Raw genomic sequence first — 15,409 nt, forward strand, 5'->3', positions numbered from 1 at the left:
GGGTTTAGAAAGCACGCTCTTCTGGGTGCAACTCTTCACGTCGGGATGAAAGCAACGCGAGGTGTAAAACGCACAGCTACGCAGCCAAAAATTGGGTTGCTCAGCAAAGACGGTGACAGCTTGCTGACAAACAACACGCGCGCAGCAATTGCTTTCGGCAGAGGCAATTAAGCCGGTTCCCCCCTCTGTCCTTTCCTGCCCCGAAGAGCTACAAAAGACTGGGGTGTTGCAATCAAGAGCGGCTGCTCTTAGAAGCCCCCCCCCCCCCAAGAGACTAAGACCTGTAGTAAGGAAGGGAAGGCCACATCCCACCGTACCCACCTGTACAGGGTTGGCTTGGGTCCAGAGGAGGCTGGGCTGGACCAGAGGAGGGTGTGGGGGAGTGGCTGAGGGAAAGGCAGAGGCATAGGGCGTTACAGTGTGCCCAAAGAGGGATTCATTAATGACAGGAGGGTGTGACTGTCGCGAGGGCGCAGGGGCTGAAGCCCTGGGCACTGGTACCTTTGTCAGTTGGGCACCACCGGGTGTTGTTTCCTAGCAACACCGCCAGGCGCTGGCCCGAGCAAGAAGTGGAGCAGAGGTGCACAGAGTCCGGCGATAATAACCGAGCCTAGACCCCCCCCCCCTCCCGCACCACCTCCGCCCCCCACACACAACCCCTCCCCCTCCCCACTTGCAAAGCCCCGCCGCCAGCCGGGCACTGGCAACCGCGCAGCAAGCGGGAGGCGCGCTACCCTCTGCCCCGCTCTGGTGCATACAGCGGGCGACCACCACCGACGAAGTCCGGGAACCCTGCCGTGGCTGGAGGCGCCGGGGTGCCCTGAGCCGCCTGGCCGGACCACACAGGAGTGGGGGACCCCGCAGGAGCAGATGCGCGCCACGGCAGGGCATGGCGCGGGCTGCACGGCGCTCCTCCCTCAGAAGAGCTCCTCCCCGCCCGGGCTGGGGGGGCGCCTGTGACCCGGAGACGCAGCATGCCAGGAGGGGGGCGCCGAGCTCCTGCCGGCCGCTGCTCGGGGGGCACTGCTGCCATGCAGGCTGGGGCAGCCCGCTCGACCCCGCTGCGCCTGGCCTGGGCACTGACCTTGCGTTCTCCTGCTGCAGTGAGCTCTCCGGCCCTTCGCCCGCCGCGGTAAGTGACCCGCGCAGTGCCACCTGTCGACATCTCCAGCGCACGAGCACCCCTTTCACCGGGTATAGACGCCGCTTAGCTTGGCAAAATGTCATAGGAGGAACTCTACTACCGCGCGCACATCTGGGCAATCACCAGGCAGCCACTATATGATGGGGCCATCAAGTCAAATAGTTGTTTCCCCTAAACATATTGCCAACCATCACCGACTTGGCAAACGGGGCCAGAGGGAAAACGGTATTTCAAATGATTAAGAAGGAAGCGACCACGGTGGTACCAATATCCCCCTGCAGGCCACGCCGGTGGAGCTGAACCCTGAAATAAACCCACACTATTTTGTCATAGCCGTTAGCATAACGCACACCTCGATCATACGGCATCACGTTATTACATGCAAGGTTTGTGAGCGGGCGGTGTTTTGGCATGTGCCATAGTGCTGCCTTCTCCGCTCTCGGCGCTTCTTTTGGCAGTCCGAGCACTCGATTCCACCGGGAGCCATCGCGCGGTGTTCATTTTCCCATCATCGCCCTCTTATTGAGTCCCCGCGAGTAGGCGATGTTTGCCATCTTAATCATGTTCCCAAGACCCACCGTAATTGACCCGTCAGCCCCGCAGATATCGATTTGCAAGCATGGGAGGAAGCGGTCAGCTTTGCCGTCTGCTCTGCCTCTTTGCCCGAGGAAGGATGCCCCCATGGCTGCTAGTCGATGCCGCGGCTACCAACACAATCCAGAAATAAAGAGGCATTGTGTCAATTATTCCCCTGCTTGCCCGCCAAGAACACACCCCGAGGCCGCCGCACGAAGGCACTTGATCGTCTGCTATGATAAGCATGAAACACCCCGAAGAAAAAAACGGCGGTATGGGGGAAATAAATCACTTTTAATGTCAGTCATTTTGCAAAAGGCGTGAAAGTGTTTAGTGCTCTTCATGGAGCGACGACAACTCGGCTCATAAAATACGAGGCAGCTGCCGACAGATTTACAATCATGTCGTAAACAGGTGATTGCTGGCGCATAATAGCGAGGAGTGCACGCTCTCTCTCTCTTTGTAGGGCAATGTTTCGGTTCTCTTAGGAAAGGTTGGCAGCTGGAAGTGGCGAGCGCATTACATGTTTACAGGTTGTGTGTGCGTGTGAGGGGTGGGGGGCAGGATCGGGGGGTGTAGGGCCACCATCTGCAGAGAGCACGCTCCTAAATCCAGACATATAATTGCAGTGATGACATGATTGTAACCATAGTGTAGTTTGATTAACACCATGTGCTCGAGTAAAATGTTCTGAAATGCTTATAAATTACAAGCAGCTTGGACAGAATTTCTCTTCCGAAAGATGTGTGTGCAAATGTACAGTTTGCACACATGTAGACCGGGGGCTCATTGTTGTACACATGTACGTTAGGGGGTCATTGTTCGCCAGACTAATCTAATAAAATGTGTTCGCTGCCAGTTATACTAAGCGGTCGTTTATTACTTTTGACATATTCGTGTTATTATTATTTGTATTCGATTATTGCCTAATAGCTGACATTTTCCAATATGAACACATTTCCTTTCTATGGCCCTACACAGACAATCTATTAGCATTTTAAAGTTGACATTTAGGCAAAGTCGCGGCCAGTTTGAAGAATATTCCGTGCAATATGACTGCCCATTTTAAATGGTGTTTGCAAATTGTGTGCCTGTGTGCCAGGCCTAAGCCATGGTTGGTGCCAGTTGAACCCACTTAGCGACAGATCCTGGGCTCGTGCCATGTAGATAATAGGTTAATTATAGCTCTCCAGATGTTTTGGACTTCAACCCCCATCAGCGCCCAGCTAGCATACACTGTGGGGAAGTCATGGGAGTTGAAGTACAAAACAATTGGAGCTGCATACTTACTAGCCATGAATGAACTGTCTCGCCAAAGGCAGTCTCGTCTTCTCTGAAAGGATGGCGATGGCATGGACAGTGGACAGGACTCAATGTGTGCTCTTGGGCTCAGCAAGCGCCAAGGGCTGCAGTGGATCCAGAGGGAGGTCCTGAGAGGAGGGGGTGAGCGTCTGTGCGAAGACAGAGCGCTTTGAAGTTTCGAGACTGCCGTAAAAGAGGGTTGAGTGCCACAAGGGGTGGCGCCTGCATATCACGGAGTGCATAGTGTGTGTGCTGAATGCCAGCTATGTTGCTGGGTGACAAGACACGGTGTGTGATCCTGCTCAAGACCAGCCGGTTGGATGGGTGGGTTTTTTTGGTGAAGATCTCAAACCCTATTGGTTGAAGAAATGGCATGGTCGTCCTTCACAATGCTGTGAGATCCAACGCAATAGTGAATGCATTTAGTGACAGAATGTTGAGGGCGGGGGTCCGTCTCCATTCCCAAACAATGGAATTTCCGCCTTGCAAAGCAACAATTCCCAGAATTCAAAGCATAATTGCTTGTTGGGGGCGCAGGGGGTACAGTGTAGCCATTTCCTTCACGACGTCCTTTGAGCAACTTGCCCTCCGGATGTTCCTTATTCGTTGCAGAAAAGGGGAGGTTTCTGGTATGTTCAAATAATCTACTGGTGCTGGAAATTGAAAACATTTATTGGGGGGAACTGTCACCTCTTTGGAGGGGCGGGGCTGCGGAAAGAAGGGGCGGGCCAAGGGGCGTCGCACCCGACCAGGTTGTGCAACATAGTATCTATTCCTAGAACCACATCCAAGCGATTTGCATGAAAGCAAAGTGCATTATGGGAACACTAAAACGTACACAATTTTAAATTTTAAACATGTCTTATAGTGATTCAGTAAGAAGCCATTTTAAGTGACTAATGGACGCTTCTGTTTTGATTGGTCACAATTTCCACCCTAATAAACAGATGTCTGTAAATTGCCTGCTTTCAGAGGACTAGGCTCTCTCTGTCTTCGCTCGTTGAGGCGCGTGACCGCTTTACGTGCAGGCCCCTGGGTGAGCCATGTACTGGCACCTGGGTGACGCAGAATTGCCCTGGTAAGACATTTGTTGCCGAGATATATAGACATCCAGTCTGACACTGGTCAAAATTGTGAGTGCTCGTTCTGACATCTATGCCCAGCCTGCTGATACGCATTGAGCATAATTTCAAGTGTTATTTCAGCACACCCACAGGTTCGTAGCGCTATAAGTCAGATATTATCATCATGAATACTGATTCTATACTACACGCATGCTAAATGTTTTGGGAGATCAAGTAAAGGTCATGTTCTTATAGTAGCATCAGCAACAGGTGTATCCGCTCGCTCTGCTGTGTACCTGCACATACAACCTACCGAGTGTGAGCTGTCTTTAACTGCTGCAACGGGAACCGGTTCTGAAAATCCCTTTTCTGACCGCTTCTAAGTAGCACACTAACGTGTATTTTCCTTCTATACCGAACCCCTAAAGATGGGATGACTGAACCGGGCCTCAGTCACATTCCAAATGTGTTATCCCCAATGTCCATGTATGCTGCCTGACCCTCATGCCCTTTAGCTGCTGCACACGAGGTCACGGGCCCTGCTCTCAGGCAGGATATGCATCCATATTCCTCAATGTATACGCGGGCTGCTTTTACTGTTCGCATGCATTTAATGGGTTCTCTTCCTAGCGTTGCTGCCCATTGCCTCATTTAATGGAAAATGCCGCTCAGGCACGCAGAAGACAAAGGCCGAATTGCACGCTGATCCACACAACGATAAACACGTCATACTTGCATTTGTGAGAAGAAAAAAAACGGGTAGTTTGTAAATCTGCATCCAGTGTCAACATTGCGAGCAATGTAAGCAGCGTCCTAATGACCTTTTGGAAAGTTCAGTTTCCAGATGACTTGGAATTTACAAAGGCAGTGGGTATGTCACCACCAACCTGGTGTGCTTGTGACCTGCTGCAGCAGGTCATTTGCAAAAGGAGAGGTGATGGCTGGGAGGTTATGGCCTGTCCCCTTCTGCAATGGCTTGGCAGGCTGAGAGCGACGGGTGGGAGGGATGCCCAGAGCAATGGCAGAGGTTTAAGGTGAATTCTAACTCTTCCAGCCATCCCCTCTTCTGCTTTTCATCAGTTCATTTGTGCAGAACATCACGGGTGAACCACCGAAGAGCCTTCTGCTGTACCTTCATGGCTGCGAAAGGTAAACATCGCATACGGTAGTGGCATAGATTAAGGAGCTAATGCGCAGGCGCGGGCTACTTTGTAACTGAATATCACCAGTTTAACACGAGTACATTTGTTGTTATTTGTAGACCTTCTATAATATGAGCCGAACTCCAGGGGAAGGACATTTGCAGCATTGTCATGCTTTATACCAGGGGCACATTGCACAGCCATTTACCCAGTCAGAACGAGTGGACGCTTTTAAAAGGCTGTATGCGTGGGTGCTGCAGGTCCAGTCAGACCCGGCCAGCCCCCCAGCCCAGGTTGCTGCTATAAAAGGCCAACGTATCCATTTCACGGCCGGGATTCACATTGTGTTCGTCCCGTGTCATGTGACACGTTCAGTGGCTCCCTCCAATCAGTAGCTGCAGCTCGTATTTGTGTCCCTTGTGGATTCTTTTCAGCAGTGACGTATTACACATTGGCCTGCGGTGACATCGTGATCCCACAATGTTTAACATCTGTGGGTGCGAGTAAGGGACCTTGTTGTTTACTTTATGCCATTCTGCGCTGCAAGGATGGCATGGATGCACGGGTGCCCTTTATGCCTCCGTTGCTTTGGGAGATGAAACGCTCAGGGAGAAAAGGTTTAGGGCAGTGGTGTGCGAGATGTGGCTCGCCAGATGCATTGCACTACGACTCCCATGATCCCGAACTATTGACCATGTTAGGGCTGATGGTAGTTGTAGTTCACAACATCTGGGGGCACAAGGATGCGGACCCCTGGTTTAGGGGCATCACCATACTACCCCACTTTGCCTGGGGACGGCATATCGGGTGTGTTGAAACAGACACGTTTTCTAATGAAGCAAGTGACTCTAATTGGATGCTGGGACCTGCAGGTCTGCAGCTGGGGCTGAACCAAACGAGTTATCTGAAGGGGACTGGAACCTGTGACCGGCTGGTTACACGCAGAACTCTGCACAAGTACGTATACAGCCGCTGTTATTTTACTGTGTCTGAAACGCGTCTTATGTTTGATGGGCAAACCTCAGTGCAACCGTCACACAACATAACGAGCTTTCTATCGGGGACTTCAAGCGACATGGGGTCTCTGCAGCTGGAGCTACTTGGTTATCACGGCTGATGGGAAGGAACCCTTGATTTGCATGTTCCATTCGACCCCTGCAAAGTAAAGGTTACACTAGGCTTCTGAGTTATTTTTAGTAACATTGAAACGTTCACCTGCTGGTTTAACACACATACATCAAGCAGCTGTTCCACCTGCCGACCACCCTTAAAATCTAACCTGCAACCGGTATGTTACGCTCAGATCTTTCCAGGCATGTTACGCTCAGATCTTTCCAGGCATGTTACGCTCAGATCTTTCCAGCTGGGGCCTTAGCCGTACTGTCAAAACGGTGACCTGCAGAATACAGAGGTCTCTATGAGCATCACAGAAATCACCAAGCTTTTCTTTTTTTTGTATTTGTACAAAAGGAGCAGTTTCACACTAAAACTTAACATTCTCTCGAAAAATCACAGCAGATGTTGCCACTTAATATCAAAACTAACAGGTGATGGCTGGAAGGTTTTTAATTATTCATAACCACAGGCACTGCTCTGGGCAACCCTCCAGGCCATCGTTTTTTAGCTGCCGAGCCATTACATAAGGGGGAAAAACCATGTGCAATTCAGGCTTGGTCCCACCCCAAAAGGAGTAGTCCAGCCCGAACCGCTAGGTCGCATCCCTTCTGCACAAGACCACAGGCATTCCCAAACATGTTTCAGCCTTGTTGGGCATTTTCAGTGAGGAGTGCCTGGGTATACCCGTCCCACTTGGGGTGACTTAAGCAAAACTAAAAGATGATGGCTGGAAGGTTTTGAATTAATAATAACCACGGGCATAGCTCTGGGCAACCGTCCAGACCATCGTTTTTTAGCCTTCCAAGCCATTGCAGATGGGGGTGGGGGGGAAACCATATCAAGTAGTTTAGACATTAAATTTAAAGTGCTCACAGTCGTAATGAAAATTATAAACATATATTGCTTTGCAACCAATCTTATTGCAACAGACAATTGGCATCCAAGATAGAGCGTCAGATCCATCATGTATTTGGGAACGAGGTTGGAATCCATGAGTGAACCCTGTGTTCTCTTGGCAACCTGCATGCCTCCCCTGGGCGTCTACACATTTCCCTTTACTTTGACCCATGTCCAAGGCCCCTTAACCACTCAAATGGGCCCATACCCCTCTACCTGGTCTTCCCCCTATGATGTCCTGCTCCAATTCCCCTTTCTTCGCAACTTCTCCTACCACAATTACCTTTGAACCCTGTCCTCTGCAGAGCACTCGTGCTTCATTTCTGCAATAGAAATAGAAAAGGAAGAAAGTCCTTATGTTGCAGCCATCTTTGTTTGTATTTCTTAAGGGAAAATTGGCATGCTCAAAATTTGGGGCCCTAATTTTCCATAAAAACAAAGAATCTTATTAGCAAGGAAAAATAGCAAATAGTAGGGGTAGGGCATGAATAGTAAGCACATGCACAGAATTAACAAACTGGGACAATGGGGTTGAGGTAAAATGAATGCAGTTGTCTAGGTCGGGATGCATATGTAATGGTAAACTGAGGATCGTATCGTATCGTGTTGGTCGTCTCAGGGCGAGTAGATCATGGGGTAAGTAAAGGAGCAACAACCCAAGGATATCTTAGCGTGCTACTAATCGTGCCATGAGCCGGATCAGATTTAGAATAAATAGGTTTCACAATAGAGAAGGAGGTCTTCAATTCTTTGTAGCTTAAGGAGGAGGTTGTTCCAGAGTCTGGCCATGATGAGTGTGCCGTATCTGCCACAGCTTCTGGATCTTTGGAAGCAGGCAATGGACATGGAGTGTTCATGTGGTGTTCTCAGTGGACGGTGAGAACAGTGCCATTTCAGGTGATGTTTAAGTATGAGGGAGCATGGTCATCCAAGTCCTTGTGTGCCACGTTGAGAAGATTAAATTAAATTCTGGTATTGATAGGCAGCCAGTGGATTGACTTTAAAGCTGGGCATATGTAGGCTTGTTCAGGGAGCTTCTTGACGATGCGAGCTGCAGTATTTTGTAATGGTTGAAAGAAGTGATAGATGAGTCCAGTGGCTCCTGCATAGATGGAAATGCTGTAGTTGAGCCTGACTCGCACGATTGCCCTGGCTATAGGAATAGAGTGCGATTCTGAAAGCAGGGGTCGGATTTGTCTAAGTAACATCAACTGGGAATTCGTATTGCTTAGTTGAGGAGACATGGAGATAGTTGAGTCAAACCAGAATCCCAGGATATTAACAGCATTGCTTGGTGTAATGGCGTGTCCTGTAAGGGAAATTCAGGTTATAACTTCTGGATTTTAATCTGGTGCTGGGGGTAGCTGACAAGTAGGATTTCTGTTTTCTTTGTTCAGGCCTAGCCAGTTGCTGAACATCCATAGCTCACTTTTTTGGTGAACTGTTTGAATATTGTTTTGGGTAGTGAGGGGGTCTCCTTCAAGTTTGGAAGCGATCCGTCTGTTATCTGCATAATATTGGAATTCTACACCGAGGTCCGTTAAGAGATTATGGAGCGGTTTAAGATAGAAGTTGAATAGCAATGGGGATCTATAAGCACCTTGGGCACACCAAACTCAACTTTAACTGATCCGGATACTAGGGATCCTCGTTTCAACCGAGAGGTTCTATTTTTTTGAGGAAAGAGTTTATCCAAGCTCTGGTTTTGTCTGACTCGTTGTCTCTGAAGCGTTGCAGAAGGTTAGTGAGGTCTACGGTATCAAATGGGTGGTAGTTACCATACAAAGGATTTTCAGAAGGAACAGGGCATTAGTGATGGGCCAGTAGTTGGAACAGATTTCTGGGCCCAAGTTTACATTCTTCAGGAGTGGTGAGATCAGGTAGCTTTGAGGCTTTCTGGGACTGAACCACAGCAAAAGGATGTGTTAACAAATCTAGAGATTAGCAGACTTTTTTAAGGCCACGGAAGCACATGGGTCTTCAGGGCATGTGGTGGAGTTGAGGCGCCGGATGAACGATTTAATGTGATCGGGGCGAAGTGGAGTGAATTTAACTTCCAGTAGCCGATCGCTAGTATGTGCAGTTTGAGGGGGGTGTTTGAGCAGCCCCATGTGAGAATGGGTATTGGAGTACCGTTGCATGTTCTTAGCAATCTAAGTTCTGGTCTTTACTTTTTTTGTCAGAAAAGTAGGACTGAAACATGTTGCACCAAGCAATTAAGCATGTTGTGAATGTTGTGCTTGTTTACTGATGGTTTTGTCGGCAAAGAAATGTAAAAAGCGCTTTCGCTGAGTTGGCGACTGTATTGATTTATTGTGCGAAAAAGGCTTTGTTTTGCGAGTTTACAGTTTTGCCCGGCAAGTTTAAGCTGACAGCATTTGAGGATCAAACCAGAAGCCGATCATGACAAAGGGAAGAAAATAAATGTTGTGGTTTCCAACAATTTTCCATTGATGGTGGTTTATAGTACCTTGGAAGGAAGAACTAGAATTAGTGGAGCATGGTTGTGCGATGGCCTCAAGATGTGCTTGAGAATCTATTGAAGTCCCTTGAAGTGTGAAGGCCAGCATTGTCGGGTAGTGTTTTTCCAGGCACCCCATGCAAACGCCGCAGATAAACCCACTGACCGCTAGGCCAGCTGTCAGACGTGACATAGACAAGGAAGGTTTGGTTGCGTAATGTAATTTGTCATTTGTATAGCGCCTTTTCCTATTCGTATGGTCTCAATGCGCCGCAGGCGACTGCCCTTGGGGGACCGAAGTCCAAGGTATGGGACATTTTTCAGAGTAGAATGCTTTCCGGCATGATATCATTTATTCCCCAGTATGGTTAAAAGTTGAAAATCATTTGTTAGCCCTATTTATATTAGAGACATATTTTATGTAAATACTAATAGTAAGTATCTTGAGCCAAAAAGAGTCCTTTAAAAAAAGTCTCTAGCATTCCCAAGACAGTCAAATACTTCAGATCACAACTGTGTTCACGTGTCTTAGTTTTACAATCAATCCCTCAGTGTTTTCTTGGATCCTGCATCTTTTCAAGTTATTTCAGTGCCTGTGGTTTCAGTGCATTTCAACAACAATTCCACATTTTGGATTCTAGATATCAGCTGCCTTGAGGTTGAGGTTAACTTCACATGCAAGCATTCTTAAACATTAATTGTGGCTTTCCACTTGCCCGTGTTCTTGCTGGAGCCATAATTAACACTGGGTAATTTAACTATTGAATGAATATCAACCCATAATTCTATGAGGCATGATTCCCTTGCCAAGCCAGGTGCATACCTTACAACAGAATTAATCTGGATTCTAAATTCATGATACATAATGTCTTACCCCTGGGAGAGTTGCTAACTGCAGAAAATGAGAAACGGTTGATGTGTGGGACTGCACCAACCCTACCAACCTACTAAGGTATTGGTCTGTTAGCAAATTGAGTCATTTTGCAACAGGCTAGGGCTCTTGAAAACCTGGGCATACTTAGTCATACCTATGGCCATGTTATCCATCGCAAGAAAATGGCGGACTGCTCAGCCAGGCAGGATTCATACGTGAATAACCGTCGTAGGAATATTCACATATTAAAGGCCTAATTTATAATGATTCTCTCATTATTATATATTTTTTTCACCTATCACAATGATACTTATTTCTTTGCCCTCAGGAGGATAAAAAAGGTTGAGCTGTCCTTGCCCTTCATTTGACATTTGGGCATCTGGTTGCACATCTTTCTGCAGCATTGATATTATATGCTGTTTCCTCCCCATTTTTCAGCCCTTCCATTCAACCCTTTTTACCTTGCAAGTGTTTTCAGGTGATTTGGATTCAGGAATCGCCAGAGTATCCAGGGCTGGAGAACCTTTCCTGTCTTGTCCAAATCTCACAGGGAAATTCGGGAAATTCCATTTATTCCAGTGTCTGCATGAATCACGTAAATTAATGCCAGGATATGAATGGGGACTCATGAATCACGGGTCCTAGTCAATGTACAAATCTTATTCATGAAGAAAGTTCAAGAATGTTCTTGGGTCAAAACAATTTCGTGTACCTCTAGTCACTGTGTAAGTTTATTGTGTATTGAGTGAACATAAATGGTCAAACCTTTCAATAGAGGATCAGCTGAAAAAGGTGCTCACTGGGATCAAGACTTTCCTGCCGAGTAAACCTCTTCCAGTTCTATTATAAACCCATCAATAAAAACAGTGGCTAGTGGTTTGGGAGTTCTCGTGAGACACTGTGAACTCCCACTTGAGTTGACACCCATGGGGGTTCTTCAACCAATAAAAAATCACAAACCTCCAACAGAGGTGTGAGGTGGCCAATCCGAGGTCATACACATTTGGGGGAAGTCTGAGAATTCTGAGGGCCTATAAAATGCCCAGCTCACATCTGCCCCCCTTGTCTTTATGGCTGTTCTTCTTGCTCTCGTTTGGTCTCTCTCCAAGCTGGTCATTGGTCTAATCCCCAAAATCTGTATTTGTCCTGCAAAAGTTAGAATCCAAACGTTGAGCTAGGCTGTTGGAGGGCAAACAAAATGATTACACAATTACAGTGAATGATAGATTGTGTTAGATAAAAGGAGATTGCATCGAAGTGTGTTAGTGGGCATTTACTAAATTCTATTGTATTTTATTGATATTGAATTTTGTGTATTTTCACTTTTGTGAATCCCCTTTTATTTTATGCTTTCCTATCTCCTAGTTTTTCCTTTTGATATACACTTACCTTTACTGTATCCCTTATTTACCTCTTTATCCCCCTTATTTCACGTTAACTATCACCAAACTATTGTCTAACCGTATGCATTGACTGTCTTTGCTATACTTTTTGGACAGTCAAGGGACTTTGTGAAGTTTGTCGGCTCCTCTTCATTATTACCTAATGAGGTGATTGAGAGGAGGGTACTCTGAGAGTAGTGCAGTACTTTGTTGTGGAGCAGGGCATAAACGGGTGAAGCAAGAGGGGACAGAAATACTGGTAAATGATGTGGTTGCAATGGAAGTTCATGCAGTAGGTGGAGCCTGCTTCTTTGGGTGGTGGTCGGTGACCGATGGACTGCCACAGCACGAGTAGTATCAATTGAAGGATATTCTGATTGCTATGGAGGTTTTGGTGGGGAAAGCTGTGCTGGAGGTGTGGAATTATGCCTACGTTTCTGCTAGAGTGAAGGTAGTTTAGTTGTGCTACAAGGAAGTGGGGGCAGACGTGATGTTGCAGTAGGTGGTGCAGGAGACTGAGGTGGAGGAGGTGATGGCAACTATTTAGAAGCTCGAGAGTAGATGGAAAAGTAGGATGGGAAATTGGGAGGTGCTGGGTGCAGGCGGTAGTTGGAGAGAGAAGGTGATGGCTGAGGTGGAGGATGCTGAGACTGTGAGAACATTGCTGCAGAGAGTCATGGTAAGCCGAAGTCCAGTTGACTGCTCCACCTATGCCAATGATGCACTAGTGGCTTTAGGACCCCTTCTAGAGAGAGGAGGATGGTACAGATGGGAGCGCATTATCACAGTCAATAGAAAGAGGAGGATGCCATTTGTGAGGAAGTTACTGATTTTCGGGCCAAACGTCTCTCCTGTACAGTTGAGACCTCAACCATGCCACATGGTGACTTTGATCTGTGGGAGAGCCACATACCTTTGAGAGCAAAACTCCTATATTGCCGATCTGTACAAACCTGTTAAAAATGGCCTCAATTACAAAATTTGCTTCGATCATTTTAAGAATGTATTGGCAATTTTTAGAACTTGTTCAAAACTGGGTTTCAGGAGGGCCAAACTTAAGGCCTTCCCTAGTCTAATACTCAGTCTCACTCGGTCACTCCTTCCATTGCTCACTCTCTCACACTTTGTAGCACTCTCTCGCACACAATATTTGACCTTCACACTATGGCAGTCTTCAAAAGGTCCTCAACACACCTCTCCAGCTTTTGCCCTCCACCTGCTCTTTGGATCCACCACCAATTTTCCTGACCTTACTTGAATACCTTTCATCGATCCCTGGTCAGTCAGGTATGGGCCAGCCCCGTTCCCAGTATTCCCCTTCTACATCTGAACTCTTGGACCATAGCTTGCTTCGTTGTCTCCGGGGTACAAGTTAGAGGTCCCACATTTTTTAAAACCCTCTTTATCCCCAACCACTTTAACACATAGGTGTTTGTGGGGGTTCCTTTTTTTCTTGTCGCTTGCATTGCATTCCTGTTGACCCATGTAGTTGGTGGTCTGGCTGATAATTTGATGATCAAAGGAGCGAGACTCCCATTCAGTCTTGGTGACTCTGCAGTTCATTACAAGCGCAAAACTATTAACAATCTGGAGCTGGCGCTACTGTCATAAACACAAGATAACCTCTGCCAGATGAGAGGCTACATAGAAAGGTGTGACAGACTGTGGTACCAAGTTAACAGGCATACATGACACAATTGGAGAATTCAGGGACTGGGGCGCCCCTCACCCCACCTCTATGGTAGGATCAGTTCTGGCATATGCCTTGGTAGTCCACCCCAGGTACATCAGGTTGGGAGGAATCACTGCCCCCCGCCCCCAGAGAGGGTCAAGTCCCTGACCCTATCAAACCTGTGGAGGAGAGGTAGCTATTTGTGATCGCTACTCACCCGTGAATGAGTCAAAGGGTGGCCCTTTTCTGGAAGTGCTGTATGTTTTTTGGCCGCAGATCTCCTCTGCTGGAGCACAGCACACATTATCAGTATATGATTATGTACAGTGTTGGGGCCATTAACAATTTTGAGTCATACGTCTCTGTGGATGACCTATTGACCTATATCTTAGTGTCTGCACTGTGGAATAGCAGTTTTTGTGACTGATTCACTTCCGAGGTAGATCTTTATATATTTGTCAGGATGTGCTTTGTCTTTCAGGAGGGCACTAGTCAAGTTTGAGAGGGACTCATTTAATTCCAAAGCTTTGTCACAAACCATTCTAGAGTTTCAATTGTTGTGGCACCAGCCACCACCCCAGTACGCCTCATCTGTGGCCAACTTTTACCCAAGACATCATTGTATGAGCTGAGTGGGAGTTGAGACCATTCCAGTGTTTGGTCGATTCTAAGTGCCATACAGTAGAATCTCACAATACGCGTATTCATTTTTAATGAATGCCAGTTTTCTCGTACCATGGACATGGACAAAAGCCTGTACCATACCTGAGGGCTTAGGTTGTTAAGCTTTATTCCTCTGATTCACCAATCCCAAACCTATACACATCAACAATAGACAAAGTGACTCTAGAGTGAGACTTCCAAACTACGGCCCACCTCTAGCATTCTCTTTTTCTACCTATGCCTGACCCATGGAAGTATTCCACCCCGTCGCACCCCCCCACGCCCTTTCTTTCTTAAACAGGAGGAAATGGTCATTTTAAAACTCTTTCCCTAAGCCGGTTTTAATGGGGTTGATCTCATTTCAGCACATTCTTAGAACAAATAAGTCCTATAAAGTTTGTCACAGACTCTGTTCTCCTGAGGTATCAAGTGAAACGAAGAACGAGGGAAAAGGTCTGTTAGAAATGTTCCAAAGGCGCAGACCACTCCACAAATATCCTTATTCCTTAGTATCTCTTCTCAAGTTGTTTCAATTCATCAAGACGTCCTTAAAACATTTGCAAGTCTTTTTTTTTTGTCATACCGCTTCACCACCCAGTCTCTCCTTTGATGAACCCAAGGGAGTCGTTCTGACAGGAATATCTCTTTGACTTTGTCTGTCTCTCTTGAATGCGATCAACTCAGTTCCCCGTGCCAGGTTCTTAGACCTTGTTGGATTGGCAACACCAGTTGCAACAACATCTGGGCTTCCTCTTTAAGTGGTAGGTAGAGCAAGCCAAGGAGTCTGGCCCTAGTGTCAACGGTACATCTTCATAGGATCCTATCACATTACCTTGCCAAGTTCCAGCCCTACAACCTCCTCCACCCACCCCTCATTATTTTCTGAACCAGGCTCTATTCAGTGTCTCTCAATGTGCTTGTTCCATCTCCTACCATAGCTTCCACATCTTCAGATCAGGACCTTGTCCTATCTCCCTTCCTTGGTCAATGATTTCCCACTTGTTCCCTAGATGTGATGGTGATGTTTATCCCCGCTTGTTAGCTTTATCTTGCTTTCCCCTCCTGCATTCACATCAAGTCTTCTTCCCACCCCAATATGCCATTGCTCTCCTCCTG

At 47.2% G+C, this 15,409-nt stretch overlaps 1 protein-coding gene across 1 annotated transcript in view; it reads left to right on the forward strand.

Moving 5' to 3' along the window:
* Positions 1–403: 403 nt before the first annotated feature.
* TMEM200C (transmembrane protein 200C) overlaps positions 404–15,409 on the forward strand; it is a 543,806-nt gene continuing 528,800 nt past the window's right edge. The window contains exon 1 of the mRNA XM_069620664.1: positions 404–1,132. The gene's annotated coding sequence lies outside the window, so the exon portion shown is untranslated. The remainder of the gene's footprint in view (positions 1,133–15,409) is intronic.

The sequence above is a fragment of the Ambystoma mexicanum genome, chromosome 5q, assembly GCF_040938575.1.
Source record: "Ambystoma mexicanum isolate Mex_15411 chromosome 5q, UKY_AmexF1_1, whole genome shotgun sequence".
Classification (NCBI taxonomy): domain Eukaryota; kingdom Metazoa; phylum Chordata; class Amphibia; order Caudata; family Ambystomatidae; genus Ambystoma; species Ambystoma mexicanum.